We start from the raw sequence: 18,946 nt of genomic DNA on the forward strand, positions 1-18,946 counted from the left end.
GTATAGTATTACTGGTATTTATTAACCTTTCCGGAGCTTATACAGCTGATATTTTCACATGTTAAAACGTTGGCAATTCCTTTACGGAGAGGATAACAATAATGAAAATGATCACCTAATGTAGTAATTAATGGAACCAGTTGAGTTAAAAGCTGTCCGTCAGGCTACCAGATTACGATAGCGTAATTTATTCCTATATTATTCACATATTTACTGATCGCAAAGCAGCCAATTGTCCAAGAATGCCGGGTATATCTCGAAGTGATAGCAAGACTTTCATCCGTTTCAGGATATGAGGAAATTGATGAAAACTGCAGATCTGAAACACTTACGATATATAGGGCACTACCGTAGATTCTAATGAATTCATTGCTGATATTGTTATCTCTAACTAATTTAACACAAAATTGAACATCTCCTCTGTTATTGTCTGGCATAGAATTCACACCTTCATTAGTGTAAAAAGATTGCTGGAGAACGACGGAAACATAAGACAAATAAAGTGAAGATTTCACAACGGGAGCTACGCTTGGATTCAAGTATCTTTGCCTTAGACGGCTGTTAATTAAACCTAACTTAGCAGTTAATTGCGTATGGAATGTTATATGGATGATTTTATAGCCTTCTTATCGAGAAGATCGTGTCGCTCCATTTACCATTTTGGCGAAATGCTTTAGATATTACCAAAGGCGTTATAGATTTTGGTGTTGGAAATAACTATTCTTGATGTATATCAGATACCGCAAGTAGTCAGATACTATTTCATATTTCTACCTATTAAAATAAAATAACTTTTTAAAGAATAATAAGCTCTTTCTTGATCTTAATAGATGCATTAAGGTTGAATCAGGACCTAAGCTTGAAGCCAAGTGATCTATGCTTCAGACGCCTGACAATTTAACCAAACTTACTCAATTTCGTAGTAGACGCGCTACGGTAGACATGCTATCCTTCTTATCGGAAATAAGGTGTCGTTCAATTCACCATTATGGCGAAATGCTTTAGATAATGCTTTACCAAAGGCATTATTTATTTTAATGTTGGCAATAACTATTCGAGTTGTTAAAGCATTAACTTTAATCTTTTTTTTTCTTCACCTTTATTTCATATTTTTTATCTAAATATGATAAATAGTTAAAGAAACAGAAGTTTTTGTTTGTTCTTAAAATACGGAATAAGGTTGAATTAGGACCTAAGCTTGAACCCAAGTGAGCTATGCTTAAGGCTCCTGCCAATTAAACCAAACCTATTATCCAATTTCGACATGATATTCTTCTTTTCAGAAAGAAGATGTCATTCCATTGATAGAGTCTGTCATGCTGTAGTTTTAACGAAACTTGTTGGGGTTTGTTTGGAGTTGCTAATAACATCTTTCGATTTATAACCAGCTTTTATAATCTGGATTTTATCAGATGAATTAAAGGTTGAATCAAGTTGTTCCTACTTCTGTTCTTTTTCAGAATTATATTTCTTATTTTTCTCAATTAACGAATCAGAAGCGCTTATTATATCATCATAAGATCAATATTGAATCAGTTTGTTCTTTGTCCTTTCTCTTACTTTATTTATTATTTTTCTAAATGATAAAATCTCGATGTTTTGGACATGAGTAGTCAGTGTGATGTCCGCTGGACTAAACAAATTTTTGAAGCTTGCAAGTGCCTTGAATTTTTAAAAACTCCATCCGATCTCCTTATTAGTTACAACATTTTTAGCTGATTGAATTCTCATGCCCACAAGGGATGGCATAAATATCGGTGATAGAAGCGTATCCAACTCCTACTATTAACATTTGGTGCAAAACTCTAGATATTTCCAAGGCGTTCGATATAGTCAGTATTAGTTACAACATCTTTATCTGATTGAGGGCTCTAGGGAGGACACAAATATCGATGATAGAAGCGTATCCAACTTCTTCTATTCACGTTTTGGTGAAAAACTTTGGATATTTCCAAGGCTTTTGATATGGTCTGACATGCAGTAGTTTTGTGGAAACTTATTGCTTTTGTCGTCTGTAAAACTATTGCTTCTTATAACAAACACCAGCTCATTAAATATAAATAGTTTTAATAAATCAATGTTGTTCCCACACAATAACGCGATGGTTCTTATAAAAAGTAGTAGTAGTATAGAGAAAACTTAGATTTGTTCCCATTACCCCACTTTTCGAAATCCCCTATTCAAACCTCTTTAAATAGTACTTTATACCCTAGAGCGTATGAGTAATATTAAATATATTTATTTATGCAAAATGCGTACATTTTATGTAAATTATAATAACAAATCTTGCTGCTTTTCTATTGTTACAATGCGTGTCTATTTATTTGCTATTTTTGCTGGCGGAAATGTACATTTCTTGAGGAAAAATAAAAACTCCTTATAAAATACATCTAGAGAAAGAAAAAAAAACACAACACAGAGGAAAAACAAAGACAACAGCAGAAAACATAAAAATATTTTACTCATAAATACTGTCTACACTTAACTCGCACTTGAAATGCAAGAAACAGAAAATACAACGCCATTTATGGCCACAACAACTGCAACAAAAACAAAGTACAAATTGTGGCAACAATACAAAAAAAAGTGCAAGTAAAATTGCAGTATTTTGTTACTTCTTTCCGAAATGAGCAAAAAACCAAAGTTGCAGACATGAAATACAAACGCACAGCACTGCACTTCACTCACTTCCAACTGAAACATCCAGCCATAAAACATAAAACGCTGCTGGTTACCGTAACAACAACAACACATCAACAAACAGAAAAAAAAACTTTCCATAAATAACAAAACAACATTTGTTAAATATTAAAAAATATATTGTACATAGCAGAAATAAACCTAAAATCCATAAAAAAAACAACAAACACAAGCACTCTTGTAACAGAAAACTTCAAGCAGTATGAGCTGAAATTGAAACTGCTGCAGCAACACTTTTAAAACGCATACCACACCACTACTGAAATGAGTAAATGATTGTTGCATACATCCTTGCCTCCCCTCTGCTGTTTGGCATATTCATCATAAACATTTTCTACTAGGGGTGGCTGGGGCGAAGTTTTTCTATTTTTTAAGCTGCAAAAAATAGAAACAATAAAAAGTGACCTAAATTGTTTGTAGTTTTTTTGTATCACTTTTTTTTTTGGTTTTCATTGCAAACATTTTTGTTACAGTTTCATTTTCATTTCAATGATAACAAAAATGATAAACTACTTTTTCCTTTTTGTTTCAGTTTTGCCTTTTTTTTTGTAGTTGAAAAATTTGTCATGAAAAACTTGATTAGTTTCCCTTGCATACTCTTACCATGCATTCATATATGCAGTCATTGCAACACTCAAATTTTTTGTAGGACTTTTTGGCCATTTTTTTCCTGTTTAAGAGAAATGGCCAATATGTTGCCGATTTGCTTTAAAAATCGTTTTTTATCAATGCCATGCTTGCATGCTTGACATGCTTTGAAGTTAGTTTAAGGTATTACGTCGACTAATCGCTTCCTGACTTAAAGTCTTGTGTTTAAATGGCTGTTGTGAATATTAAAGATTTAGAAATATGATACATGTAGTATTTAAAAAAAGAAGAATTAAAGAAAGAAACGATTACACCTGAATGTTGTAATAAGATGGGTGTAGATTTTCAGTTCAGTTATGATTTCATGTAATTCTCCTCTATGGTGGTGAGCGGTCTTGATACCTATAGAACCGATGCAAAGAAGGGTTTTAAATTGTGCCACAAAATGGATGGAAGTATTACACTTTTTGGATTACGGATTTGGCTGGAAATACTTGTATTGGTGGTCTTCCACATAAAAGAATATACCAATCATACTGCATACTACTGAAAGCCAAATCGATTTAAAGACCTTTCGATCCAGAAGAATAGAAAAGAACAACACAGTTCGTCTTCAAAATCATCGTTTAAGAAAACTTAATAGCAGTTATGATAGATAAATCAGGTATCACATTTTAGGTTTCACTAGATTAGGAATATGGTTTTAGTGTAATTATAGTATCGTTTCAGAATTTAATATTTGTTTTATTACAAGAACGAATATCCTGATTTCAGCAGGTCTAAATGATTATTTAATACTTTGGAACTAATGGCCAAGGGTGTCTCTTTATCGTATGTGTCGCAGACGATCTTGCATTATCAGTTTTTAGATAACATCAATGTTTTACGACTTTCACAATGGACGGATAATTACCTAACCATTCTCCACCTGGTGACGAAACATTCATTTCGCAGTCGGAGGATAGCGTAGGATATAGCAGACGTCGAGAAGAGGTTTTACAACTACTGAGGTCAGGATGGAGCTACAGGTTTAATGCCTTCTGGTGCTGCATATCGTCTCCAAATTATGGCCAGTATGCAATTGGTGTCCTCATTAAACCATTCACTTATTAAACAGCAGAACCAACCCTACTTCACTACATTCAGAGCATTTATAAACCCATCCCGTTGATTAATAAACATGGTTTATGCTGTTGCAACATCTACAACGAATGAAGGTTAATGAAATCGTCCAGTTTGGATCAGGTCTTGTAAAAACAATCTACCAACAAAAATTTCAAATCTCATGGTCCCATCTCATCTATGATCATGAGTGCCCAAGTTTGGATTTTTATATCAAAATACTTACGATGGATGATTTGTTCAAGGGCTAACCATCTGACTAGTGCTCGATACATTAACATAGGCTTAACCATCATTTGTAACTCTTCTAAATAATTTCAGTATTGCTTCAAGTCCTGAATGATATTTTATCTTTTTTGAGATCAACACAAGATCTGTTTTTTTTTAGTATTGGTACTAAATCCACTCCTAATCCTACACGCATGAAGTGATTATTTTTAGATTTTTTAAATATACTGTCACAGTAAGATCATCCACAAACGATAATCTATCGAATGGAGTTCAATGCTTTACTCCAGGATTACATTTACATTATTTCATAACAGAGGAAGCAAAAATCAAACGTGAAGACTTCGACAATTCGATGTTGCAGCTCTTCACAATGTTGAGGAGATGATTGGTTCAAAAGGATCGCTATGAAGTACCTCATACTTGAGCGAAGTGCTATCGCCAAAAGTTGAAATTGGAAATTGATATAAACATTCGCTGAACAATGTGTTTGTGTGGTTGAGTCACCTTTTTAAAAGGAAACTGTAAAGAACACAAATCGGGCTTCAATTGCTGAATGTTGTAAAGAAGTTGCTAAAGAGATATAAACAATAAACCCTTATATTAATATAAACCCAAAAAAACAATTTGCAAAGAAAATAAACGATTTACTCTTAAAAGGTTTATAGATTAGACTTCAAAGAATCCAATGACAAACATTATTTTTCTTTAGTTGTCAATATAGTTTAAACTTCTAAAGAATCCACAAGGAATTAATAATCATGAACAAACGACGACAAAGTACATTTGAACACAATTGCCCAGACGTGGATCCAAGGGGATGAAAAAAGGAATAACTGTATTTTGATCCAAAAGATTTTAATGATTCTCAATCTATTTTTGGGTACATAAGTTTACAAACGTCCGTCGGAGTAACATTTTGTTCTGAAATTTTTTTGGTTGCACCAATTTTGCCCATTTTCATCATCAAACATTTTTGATTAATCAAGTATATTTTCGGGAAAATTTCACCCCCTAAGTTCGTCTCTGTAGGAAATATCGCTATGAAGTTATTCTTTGAAATGGATCTCATGTGGGAGCTATGGCCAATCCATTAGTATGATTTCCATATAAGTATACGAAATTTATTCTTTTCTGAGGTACTATGATCAAATATGGACCAATATGGATGGTTTAAAATCGATATTTATAAGTTATTTGTGTAGATTAATGTGTTTTTTCGAAAGTGGTCCTTCTAGGCAGCTATAACCAATTATGAGCCCGATCTTCATAAACTTTGATATGGCGATTTTTGTATACGATCGTGGGTCAATAAGTCCGTGACTTTTTGAATGAAATACAGAGGCCGAATTACCATTTCATAATTGAATGAGCTATGGTATCGAGAAATGATTTCGATATCGAAATTATAATAAAATGTACTAAATTTTCTAAAGCCATAATCTCAATTAAGAAAATTACGATCAGTTTTACTCGATATCGAATGCGGTAATTCGGCGATTTTGGATAACAAATTTTTATTTATTTTTCAACATAGTCTCCTTTGAGCTCCATACACTTTGTCAAACGTTACTGCAATTTTGTATCCCTTCCAAATAATAAAATTTGTCAAGGTAATCAAAATATGTATTTTTTTGTGAGGTGATTTCATTCTTGGCGTCAAATCTCAAATCTCCGTCGAGGTATTTCTTTAGGCATGGAAACAAGAAAATGTCACTCGTGGCTAAATCCGGAGAATAGATTGGATGATTAATGGATTTTTGCCATGAAAACTGCACATGTGTGTACGATTCCATTTGTGATCGATTGTAAGAAAATGCGGCACTCATCTTGCGGAAAGCTTCCTCATACCCAAGTGATCATTCAAAATTGACACCACTGAGCCATGTGGGACGCATATGGCTTCCACAATCTCTCGCATTTTCAATCTACATATGTATCGTAATTTTTTTCAAGTGTTTCGGATGTAGAAGCCTCAATTGGGCGTCCTGAATGTTCATCACCTTCCGTGCTTGTACGGTCACAACGAAATTCAGTACACTGAAATTGATGGTGCAGAGTTGTCATAGTATTTAACAAGTTTAGCCTTGTTTTGAGTGAGCACACGAAATAATGTTAAATTTTAACCTCTTAACTATATTTATAAGAGTATTATGCATATTAAACTGATTTTAGGAAATGGACCTTATAGGGAGGCCATAGTCGAATATAGACGGCTCCAAACAAAATATAATTTTAAGATTTATTTTTAAATGGAACTTATTTTTGCTGGGTGTGATGATTAGAAAGAACAATTTGCAAAGAAAATAAACGATTTACTCTTAAAAGGTTTATAGATTAGACTTCAAAGAATCCAATGACAAACATTATTTTTCTTTAGTTGTCAATATAGTTTAAGCTTAAATGTAAAGTGACATCATTTAAAGGTGTTTCTTAACAATTTCTGTAATATTTCTTAGTGTTTTCTAATGTAACTAAAAATCCTAATTACATACAAGTGGAGCACACAATATCTAGGTTTTATTTACTAAGTTTACGACCAACACAAATTCCCATTCAAAAACATACAATAAACGTTTTAGCTAAGTAAATAAGTTACTAAAAACCTATTTATTATAAAAATATAATTGAGAACCTAAAATAATAACTTCTAATAACCATTAAACAAGCAAATTACTGGCCAACAAAATTTGTGCCACCAAAGAATGTATTAAAAAAACTAAAAAAAAAGTTGTTAACAAAGTTTATACATATAAATTGAACCCAAGAAGACAAACATTATGCTCTAAACTCATTTTTCATGTAAAGTTTTTAGTGCAACTTCCTCTTTGCAGAAACTATAAATGGAAATTGTGTCCCAACCCATTATGGATGAAGAAAAAAAAGGTAAGTTTCTATAAACAAAATATGTGTGTATTTCTTTACAGGTCTGTTTTTTTTGTAGTTGCTGTGGCAAACGCTTTTGTAAAAAAATATAAACAAATATTCCAAGTTCTTTTTATAAAATAGTTGGTTACAAAGTTTACTTGTGCTCAATTTTGCCAACGCAATACATACATTTTTCCATCTAATAATTTTCAACTGCTCCTCTTTTTGTTAAGCAAAAACCAATTTAAAGCTGTATGGAAAATATATAGACAAAACCTAAAATAAAAAAGGAATCTAAATTGAATCTTTTTGAAAAGATATTTATGAATAGATTTGTGTTGCCAGGTCTCTGAAACAAGAAAATCTTAATAAAATAGAACATAAATAGTAAAAAGTTAAAACAAAAAGCGGCTTTAGAATATAAATGAAAATCTAAAATAGAGTTGACAAGCAACTGCATAGTTTTTCTTTTTGTAGGGCTTTTTTTTTGTCTTCTATTTAAGTCACAAAGAGAAGCTTAATTGAAAAAGAAATGTTTATAGTTTGATGTAGGGAAAAAAAAGACAGCAAACATTTGCAATTAATTAGGTATTGCAGATGAGAATGTTTTAAAGACGTTATTATACATTTTGGGGCATTTCTTTACAAAAGTCTTTTATTTTCTTTTTTCCAAATTTTGGAGTTATAGACAAAAATCGATTTTTTGTGATTTCGAGAATGTTAACTTAGTCATTTCTTAAACGATTTTAAATTGTTAAAAATATATGACAAGAAAATTCATAGGGCTTTTAAATGTATACACATTTGTTAGGATTGGAAAAAAGAAATGGTGACTCGGGACTAAATCCGGAGAATAGGGCAGAAGTGGAAAAAATTCGTAGGCTTATTTGGCGCTGATTAACCCAAAGAAACCTACTGTTTTGACTGCTGTTGGGTCTTTGGTGTGTTGTGGTGGATCCACATTTCCTCCACGGTTATGAAACGGCGCAAAACGTCGTCCATGTTGCGGTTGAACAACGCCAAACACTCCTGCAAAGTTGTCACACAATTTTGTTTGAGGTGGATTGTGAGCAAACGCGGCACCCATCTTGCGAAAAGCTCTCTTGTACTCAAGTGATCATTCAAAATTGAAACCACCGAGCCATGTGAAATGCCTATGGGTTCCACAATCTCACGCACTTTCAATCTCCGATCGGCCAACACCATATATTAAATTTTTCAGTTCTTTTCAGCTCAACTGGGCATCCAGAACGTTCAGCATCTTCGGTGCGTGTATAGCCACAATGATATTCAGTAAACTACTTTTTTACCATTAAATTGATGGTGCAGGGTTTCCATAGTATAAGAAACTTAGCCTTTGTTTAAGTGATGGTTTTTTTCGGCAAAAAATAAGGTAATTTTCTCGTCAAGTTACGCAAATACAGATTGCTGAATTTGACCGATAGTATGGATTATATTGGCTTTGAGTGCCGCTGTCGTTTGAGAAAACCGCACGAACGCTCGATCTCGGTGGCTAGTTCACATCACCAGCAAGTGAGATGAACATGCCCTCCAATCGCTCGTACAGAATGTCCAATGTGGCATAAACTTTGTGGCCCGTGGCGCAGTCTTGTTGAACTACATGTCATTGGAGTGCATATCATTCAATTCAATCCATAAGTTTGTAATCATCGACCTATAGCGATCGCCGTTGACGGTGATGGCCTGGTCAACGTCGTTCTCAAAGACCGATGATGCCGCCAGATCAACATCCAAACCAAACAGATTTTTTCGGGATGCATTGGATGCTCTTGGATCTCAATTTTGTTTGTCGACGTTCCCATTCGCTGAAGAGGCACGATTTGGTTTGTGGCTTATTCTCATAGACTTGCGATTTAAGAAAAACTCAATTTGTTAGATTTCGGTGGCCAGTTCACATCACCTTCACGAGAGATGGCCATGTTCTCAAAGCTCTAGTGCAGAATGGTTTTCAACGACCTGTAACGATCGCCATTGACGGTGATGGCCATACCAAAATCCACAACAAACAGTATCATTTTCGGACGCTCTTGGATTTGACACTTTTGGATCTCGTTCCCCATAAATGGGCTGGGCCGCATGGTTGAAGATGTTTTTTGATGAAAAGCGAATAGAAAGAACATCCATTTTGATAAAACAATTTTAGCATTTGTACGTGTTGGGCTGATTTGGCAAAAGAAACTGAATAAATTACAGCCAATACGACAGCTCCACTCCTGAGGGTCTGTGGGTTCTGTCGCTTAAACTTGAACTTGAATATTGCTCTACTATGCATATGTTACATTTCAGGTCAATCGGAATAGCCGGTTAGAAATGGCAGATTTATTTCTAAAATATTTTGTAGCAGTTTCACTGTGCAGTCGTAGATATAGACTCATATATTTTAAAAAAATAGCCCAATATGACAGGAATTCAGAGATTCCCGCCAATACAGTTTAAAGTCAGACATTTTCTAATCAAAATTTGATTAATTTCACAAAATGCATATCTGTTTCTGGTTGGGCGGGAAACAATTTGATGGTCAAATTTGTTGAGCATTTTTTGACCAGGGAAAAACAAATTTGAGTATTTTTACAAAATCTCTCTAGTCGGGAATTTGTTTGGCGGCAAATCGTACTTTCTATAATAAAAGCTGGACGACAACAACAACGGTGATTGTCACTTAAGTCTGATCACTTGGCTAACTGCAATTGATTTATTTTCGGTCATTCAACACTTATGTACTCTGTGCCCACCAGAAGTAATATATTGGGGAGTTGTCGGAGGAAGGATTGTTTACAAGCAATCAGTTATTGAACTGTCTATGAGGTGTCTTTTTAACTGACTATTTGAGGTCAATTAGCACTCGTACTTGTTAAAATAACTAGTTTATAGCTGATCAAGTAACTGGCTCTATGTAACCGGTATGGGAATCCAATGCGTAGACTACTTTGGACCAGCTATAAAACAGTCTCTTTGTAATTTATGTAGGGTCAATTCACACCCTGTTTAAGTCATCCTAAATGATAGATAAAATCACTAGTTTGGGACAGTCTCCTAGAAGTGCTGGGTATACGACTTGTAAGGCATACAATTTTCAACAAATCATTTCAACAAAATGTTCATTTCATTTTAGTCATATTTAATTTTAGTCTCAGACAATTATTTTTTTTCCTTTAACTACTGACGAGCGTTTTTTTTCTATGTTATTTTTGTCTTTGATTTTGTGTAAAACTTCCTTTAGGGACATCTCAAAACGGAACATAATATGTTGCCGGAAACGTTTGCAATAGTAATGTTACAATGTTTGTACTCATACTCTTATACAGATACCGTTTCCTACATATATACACACACACGTACACATAAAAAAACAACTACAGTACTCCCTCGCTTCGGGCAACTAAGGAAAAGCAAGGCAGTTACAAAAACCACAAAAAACCAACCAAAAAGTAGCAATAATCGAGTAATATTTTATTCTAGTAAAGTTTATACATTGATTATTGCAACAGTAATGAATTAATTATGGGTTACACAAAGCGAGAGCTTACTGTACAGCTAACATAAATATTACATTCTTTATTCGTATTTCTTCTATATTTCATGACATATTCAGTTTGTTTTCATATGTAGTTTTGCTTAAAGATAGGGGAAAATGTTTTTTTTTTCATTCGTAAACTATACGAATATGAAACTGAAAGAAAATCCGCTGTGGTAAGCAGATTTTGTAGCCAAATGATTTTGACATTGAAAGTTGTTTAACAAAAAATTTTATTTGCCGCTCTAGTATTTAGATTTAATATTTTATTTTGTAGCGTTTTTTTTATTCACTGCTTAACAGAAATATTAAACTGTAGTTAAGCATAAAATCTGTACTTGACTTGTGGATTTAGTTCACCCTAGAAGATGTATTCTTGTTAACCTCCTTAAGGTGACTTTCATTTGGCAACAAATTCGTAGAAAAATCCAAGTATTTTAGTCATTCATTCGTTCCGTTGACTTAAAATCATTAAATTTTGTTTACTTACGTTTGGGTTGACATAAATACGCTTGATAAAATCTGTACAAAAATAACATCAAGATGATGATGATGGCTGGATGCTTACCTGTAAAGAATCATGAAAAGAAACAAGTTCATTTAGTTTTGTTAAATAATATTTATGTTACATTATATGAGAGGACTTAAAATATTCATGACTCAGCAAATATTTTAAGTTATATTTCTAGGGATTTGTTTATTTTTAATTAATTTAGGTAAAGCTATATTTATTGGGTCATGCACAAATTATATAGGATTTGATAAAGTTTTATGAGTTTTATTAAATAAAGGAACAAAATATGATCTATATTCCTTGTTATTATTATATCGATCACTGATCAAAGCCTTATTATCTCTGCTCAGATTACAGAAGAGCAAAAAGTGCATGATATGTTATGGGTGTATGACATACAAATGTGGGATTCACAATAGATGGGGTATCTTTTGCTCGCGGTTTTTGTTTTTAATAATTTATATGGTGATTTACACGGAAGACAAATATTGCCCAGTCCATCCAAAAAAGTTTGTATAATAATATATAGTGGTGTAATTCTAAGCATTACACCATGAAGATTGTTATAGAACTCAACAAAAGCTTGCAAAATCATTGGAAGCTACTCAAGCAGCAATTTCAAAACGTTTACGAACAGCAGCAAACGATAGTGAACGCTATAGAATCATTACTTGCGTTGAAAAACGGAACCATTACGATAACTAAGAGACCCACGATTGATAGTGTTCCTTGACTTGTAAAATAGCCATGATTGATGAAGTTCCTTCACTAGTAAAAGACCCACAATTGATGATGTTCCTTGACTTGTAAAAGACCCATGATTGATGAAGTTTCTTGACTAGTAAAATATCCACAATTGATGATGTTCCTTGACTTGTAAAAGACCCATGATTGATGAAGTTCCTTGACTAGTAAAAGACCCACAATTGATGATGTTCCTTGACTAATAAAATACCCACGACTGATGATGTTCATTGACTACTAAAAGACCCACGATTGATAATGTTCCTTGACTAGTAAAGTACTCTCGATTAACGATGTTCCTTGACTACTAAAAGATGTTCCTTAACTACTAAAAGACCTACGATTAATGCTGTACCTTATCTAGTAAAAGACATACGATTGATGATTATCCTTGATTAGTAAAAGACCCACGATTGATAATGTTCCTTGACTAGTGAACTACCCACGATTACTGATGTTTCTTGGCTGGTAAAAGACCCACGATTACTGATGTTTCTTGATTCATAAAGGACCTGCGATTGATGATGTTCCTCGACTAGTAAAATACATACGATTGATGATAATCCTTGACTAGGAATGTACTAACGATTGAGGATGTTCCTTGACTCATAAAAGACCTTCGATTGATGATGTTCCTTGACTAGTAAAATACATACGATTGATGATAATTCTTGACTTGGAATGTACCCACAATTTATGATGTTCCTTGACTCATAAAATACCCTCGATTGATGATGTTCCTTGACTAGTAAAATACACACGATTGATAAACATCCTTGACTAATAAAGTACCCACGATTTATGATGTTCATTGACTAGTTAGAACCACTATTGTTGATATTCCTTCACTACTAAAAGACCCACGACTTCTGATAATTTTTAACTAGTGAAAACCCACGATTGATAATGTTCATTGAATACTAAAATATCCACGATTGATGATATTCCTTGGCTAGTAAATACCCATGATTGAGGATGTTCTTGGACTAGTAAAATACCCACGATTGAAAATGTTCCCTGACTATGAAAAAAGAAAACGGGATTGAAGTTTTTCCTTGACAAGTAAAAAGCCCCAGAGTTGAAGCTGTTCCTTGGCTAGTAAAAGACTTAGTATGTTTGATAATTTTCCTTAACTAGAACAGAGCCACGATTAAAGCTGTCCCTTAACTAGTAAAGAAACACAATCGATGATGTTCTTTGACAAATTAAACTCACTATTGATTATGTTCCTTGACCAGTTAAAGACCACGAATAATGATGTTCCTTGGCTTGTGAAAGACCCACGATAGAGGATGTTCCTTGACTAATGAAAGACTCACGATTGAAAATGTTCTTTGTCTATGAAATAAAACAGGTTTGAAGTTTTTCCTTGACAAGTAAAACCCCCCAGAGTTGAAGATGCTTCATCAAGACCCACGCTTGATAATTTTCTTTAACTAGAACAGAGACACTATTAAAGCAGTTCCTTGACTAGTTAAGTGCACTATTGATTATGTTCCTTAACTAGTTAAAAACAACTAATGATGATGTGAATAAGAGTATGTACGTGAAGCCCTGGCCAACCAGGCGAATCGACACCAAAGCCAAATATCCATGGCGCTTAGGTAATGCTCTGTATTTGGTGGGAGCAAAAGTGTCCTACATATTATAAGCGGCTGAAATCTGGCCAGACCATCACATGGAAACTGTATCGAATGCAACTAAATCGTTTGAAGCGAGCATTTGCCGAAAAACGCCCAGAATATGCGGCCAGACATGACACCGAAATATTCCATCAGGACAACGCTCGGTCACATGTTGTAATACTTTGTAAAAACTATTTAGAATGAAGTGGTTGGGAAGTTTGGCCTCACCCCCCTTATAGTCTAGACCTTGCCCCATCCGACTACTATTTGTTTCGATCGATGCAGACCACTCTCTCTGGGATACGCTTTACTTCACAACAGAGTATCCTAAATTGGCTTGATTCGTTCTTAGCCTCAAAAGATGAACAGTTGTTTTGTCTGGGAATCCATATGTTGCCAGAAAGATGGGGAAAGGTCATAGCTAACAATGGTTAACAATTGAATAAATTTATATTGTACTAATGTTTCAAAATAAAAGCTGAAAATTTGAAAAAAATCTGAATTTTTATGACATAAACCCAATAAAAGCGTTAATTTAAATTTTAATGTTAAAATTATTGTTTTTCCTCTAGTATTCTTTAATTAATCTGTAAAAATATTGCAAATAACTCGAGGTAATTCAACATATAGACAAGCGGAGCATCGATTATGAAACTCCGAAAATGTTATCAGAATTCCATTCCGGACGATAATTCCATATTTTTCTTCCTCACAATAAGTAAAATTTAAAATTTCGCCGGAAAGAAATCCCTTGTAATTTCCTTATAGTTTAAGCTTGATCCATATTCCTTGCTCTCTTGATGCCGATCGTTGATCGAAAGTATTATTAGCTCTGCTCAGATTAGAACAAAAAGTTCGTGCATTCGATCACTAATCTAAAGCCTTATGAATTGATCTGCCAGTCAGTCATTTAAAATATGTATTTCAAATTTGTTAACTGGTTCATGTTTTGCAAAATCATTTCTCTGTTTGGCCACCTGCCCGCCAGTCAGCTAATATGTATAACAAATATAACAAATTTGTTGACTGTTTTTTTTCTCAAATCATTGAAAAATGTTTATGAAAATAATCTTAGATGATGATTGTTTAAAAAATAAACTCTTCAAAGGAAAATAACAAGAAAACCATTATCGAACTAAATCCTAAAATAAACGATTAAAAGAGGAAAATAAGAAAATAAGAACATAAAGTTATTTATGAAAATATGATTCTTTGAGTATAAGGAGTCTCAGGATTAAATAGAAGATCTCAAACAAAAAAATGTTCAAACATTGATGATGTGTAAAGCTGATTTACATATACTCAGACGATAAAAAACGTTTTGTTTTAAGTACATATTTTATAATTTTCCGTATTTTGTTTTATCTCTTTTCTCACATTTTGTTGGTAACCTCGAGCTACAAAATTGTTGTTCAAAAAAAAACTTAGGGCCTTGCTCTCACACATGCCACTAAATGTTGCAGGCTTTTATTAAAAGTACGCATTTAGTTTAGTTGTGAACTAGAGAAATGTAAAAATGTACAAAAAAAAGAACTATTATTTTTATTGGGCTTTTAGTTGGAAAAAAGTAAGTAGTAGTTGAGTAGAATGTGTGTAATAAAATGAAACGTGCATTTGTTGCACATTTCTCTGTTACACACATTGTTTTTGGTTGCCAACTTGTAGACAATATTGCAAACAAATTTATATTAAAACAAAAAAAAAAAACAGCAACAAAAATTTATACAAGTTCTTACATAGTTGTAGTTAAATAAAACACAGATTGTTACAATTTAAAATACATACACTAAATATATATGTGCACTTACGTGATATAATGATATAGTAACCCAGCAAATTTATGCTAAAGCAAATTCCAAAAAATAATAAATTTTGTATAACAAAAAGCCATAATGATTTAGTTTCAAACTTCCCCAAACTGCTTCCTGTTCACTCTTAATTTTTGGCCAATAGCCAAAATTTAATCTAACCTAAGAAAAACGATTATTATACCCTACGCATTGTCTGTCTGTCTGTCTGTCTGTCTGTCTGTCTGTCTGTCTGTCTGTCTGTCTGTCTGTCTGTCTGTCTGTCTGTCTGTCTGTCTGTCTGTCTGTCTGTCTGTCTGTCTGTCTGTCTGTCTGTCTGTCTGTCTGTCTGTCTGTCTGTCTGTCTTTCTGTCTGTTAAGAACACAATAGAGCCCAAAAGAAAGGATTAGCTAGCTAAATCCTTTCGTTTGGGTCCTTTCTACAAAAACTCCCTGTTGATAAGTTTTGTTTGGTATTTGGATGATATCGGTCCATGATTTCAGCTAGCCCCCATACAAATGTAAAAAATTTCACAATAAAATTTTTCTTCACCAACAAATATTTTCAATCTTTATCTTAAATTATACGAAAGCACAGACGAATAAAGCTTTCGTACTGGTTATTTTTAAAATTGTTTGCTGGGTTATGTTTTCTTTTTTTTTTCCAAATTTTTGCCGGCTGCCACATAGAATGTTTAAAATTTATATGCTGGTCATGACTTTTGCTGCTTTAGACTTATTTTTCTGTTGCTGTTGTCAATATTTTAGTTGTTTCTTTACCAGTTTGTTGCTCCAAACAAACAAAGAAAAAAACCAACAAAAAAATAAATCTATTTTAAGGAAATTTAATAACATTTTAAACAACATTAAATAAAATCTGTTGAGTCTGCTTTTGTCCCATAAAAACATACATACAATAAAATTGAAGGTTTTATATTTCTTCTCGGGTCATTATTTTGACCTTTTTGCTTATTGCACTGTTTTTTTTAAGACTTTCCCTTTTTTGGCAATTGTACATTTCGTTGAAATCTTTTTTGTGCTTTTTAAATAGAAAAGGGTTGAATTTCATGTTGCATAGATTTCCGGTGTACATTTTTATAATGCTAAACAATATGTCAAATATAATCTAATGGCAAATTTATTACAGATTATCTTCTCTATTTCGATTTTTTTTTATATATAAATAACAAATCAACAACGAAGGTTATTTTCTGGTAAATATTTTAATGGAAAGAAATATGAGTAGGAAGACGACAAGTTAAAGAGTTATTATACAGTACAAATTTTTATATATTTGTTGGCCCAAATTTTATACTTATATTTTCCTTCATTATTTTCTTTTCCGTTATTTATTAACAAGTATGTTAGAATTGTGTATATAAAGGGGTGTGTTTTTAAGACAGTTTTCTTTTCTTTATTAATAATTGTAGAATGTGTTGAAATGTTATTGAATTATAGGATACAGAAGGGACTAAACGAAAATTTTAGTTTAAATAAAATCGATTTTTGAATTTTGATTCTGAATTCGATAATATCTATGCCCATACAAATTTTAAACTTCTTCAGATGTTCACAATTAGCTTTAGTTTGGTTGTTTTTACAGATGCGAAGTTCATATTTAAAACTGTTAATAATTTTAGAACTGGGGCCTATTTCACTAAGCTACAAGTTCACAATTACAAGTGTTTTTGCCTGTAAAATTGTGAACTTGTGAATTATTGTGTTTCATCAAAATACAATTACAAGTTTGTAGCTACAAGTTAATTTTACAAGTCACAAGTCATACTTCTACAAGTGGTTTCGTTTCACAAAACTAAATTTGCACTTGTAAACTTGTAGAATTGTAGAAAAAAAGCTAACACGCTGCACAATGGTATGCGGAAAAAAGTACTTTTATTCTTTATAAGTTATCTAGAAAATTTCTAAGAGGATGTATAATGATTTTGTACTTTTTGAATAGCTAACTTTACATCAAATATTTTAAATGAAAAAAAATTTTTATGTAAAATTCAACTTTAGAGCAAAAATTCTCAAATCGCATAGTCGATATCAAATTATAATAATCTATTTTAGATGGCCCAATATGTTCTTAATTGTTTTGTAAAGGGTTCTGATAACCCCGCCCCTAGTATGGATATTATAGCCAAAAAACGAAAAAATCCCATTTTTGGAATTTTGCAATACTTTTTTTCGGAATTGCGGGATTCGTGATTACAAATTTCAAAATTTGTTTTCATTTTTCCATTTTCAATAAAAAAATCTATATACATACATAGGTGTAAAATTTCATTACAAAATATTCATAAATAAAAATTTTATTTCAATTTGAAAAATTTGTATCTATGCCAAAACTCATTAACAAAATTAAAAAAGTAAATAAATAAACCTAAATAACTCTTGACCTAAAAGTGATAATCTACACATGTATATATATTTTTGTAGATCTTCTTTAGGGCTATTTATATCTTAAATATCAGCTCATTCGGATTATAAATAGATTTTTGGCGAATTTTTTAAAAAATGTGAGACCCAAGGTGGCGTGCAATTTTGCTAATTAAGCGTAAAGTGCTTTATCTACATCTTTGGTATCATTGGTGACCCCCACTGAAATTTTCCAGCAAAAATTTTTGTCGAATATTTTAATCCTTAAATGTCGTTTTTGAAAGGACTTTTTTTCATTTTCTCGAAAAAAGGGTCAAATTGACCCCTAAGGAGAGGAGGTAGAGGGTTAAGATCTTCCACAAAAATGATCCCCATAAAATTCCACGATATAAAATAAAAAAATTCTGACCAGGTGGACTATAAAATGATCTACTCAACATGCCCTTTCTCAATTATGGGGTCGCTATTCTGTTCCAATCAAAAAGTCTCAATTTGTTGGACAGTGTTATTAAACTTAATCACCAATCACAAGGAACTTATTCTTCTCATGGTACTTTTTGTTTTTTGTAAACCAGTGTGGATATTTATGTTTGAAATATGAATGTAGTTACTGTAGTTGAAAAGTGATGATCTTAAATTAAGCGAGTGATACGTCTAGAGCTGAAATAACAATCAGAGTACAGTGAGTTCTTGGATGAGGTCGGAAGAAGGCAAAGGGGGACTTAATATAACTTTGGTGGCTTCATATTAGCAAAAGTTCTTATCTCTGAATATTATTAAAATTTTAATACTCGGTTGTACCTCTGGTATTAAAATCTCTAACACTGTTTATAAAAAAATCCTTTAAAAATCT

At 32.7% G+C, this 18,946-nt stretch overlaps 1 protein-coding gene across 4 annotated transcripts in view; it reads right to left on the minus strand.

The window, feature by feature from the left end:
* The window catches only part of LOC135959151 (tyrosine-protein phosphatase 10D-like), a 248,264-nt gene that overhangs the window by 80,526 nt on the left and 148,792 nt on the right, over positions 1-18,946 (minus strand). The gene's annotated exons all lie outside the window — the stretch shown is intronic.

This window comes from Calliphora vicina, chromosome 4, assembly GCF_958450345.1.
Source record: "Calliphora vicina chromosome 4, idCalVici1.1, whole genome shotgun sequence".
Lineage (NCBI taxonomy): Eukaryota > Metazoa > Arthropoda > Insecta > Diptera > Calliphoridae > Calliphora > Calliphora vicina.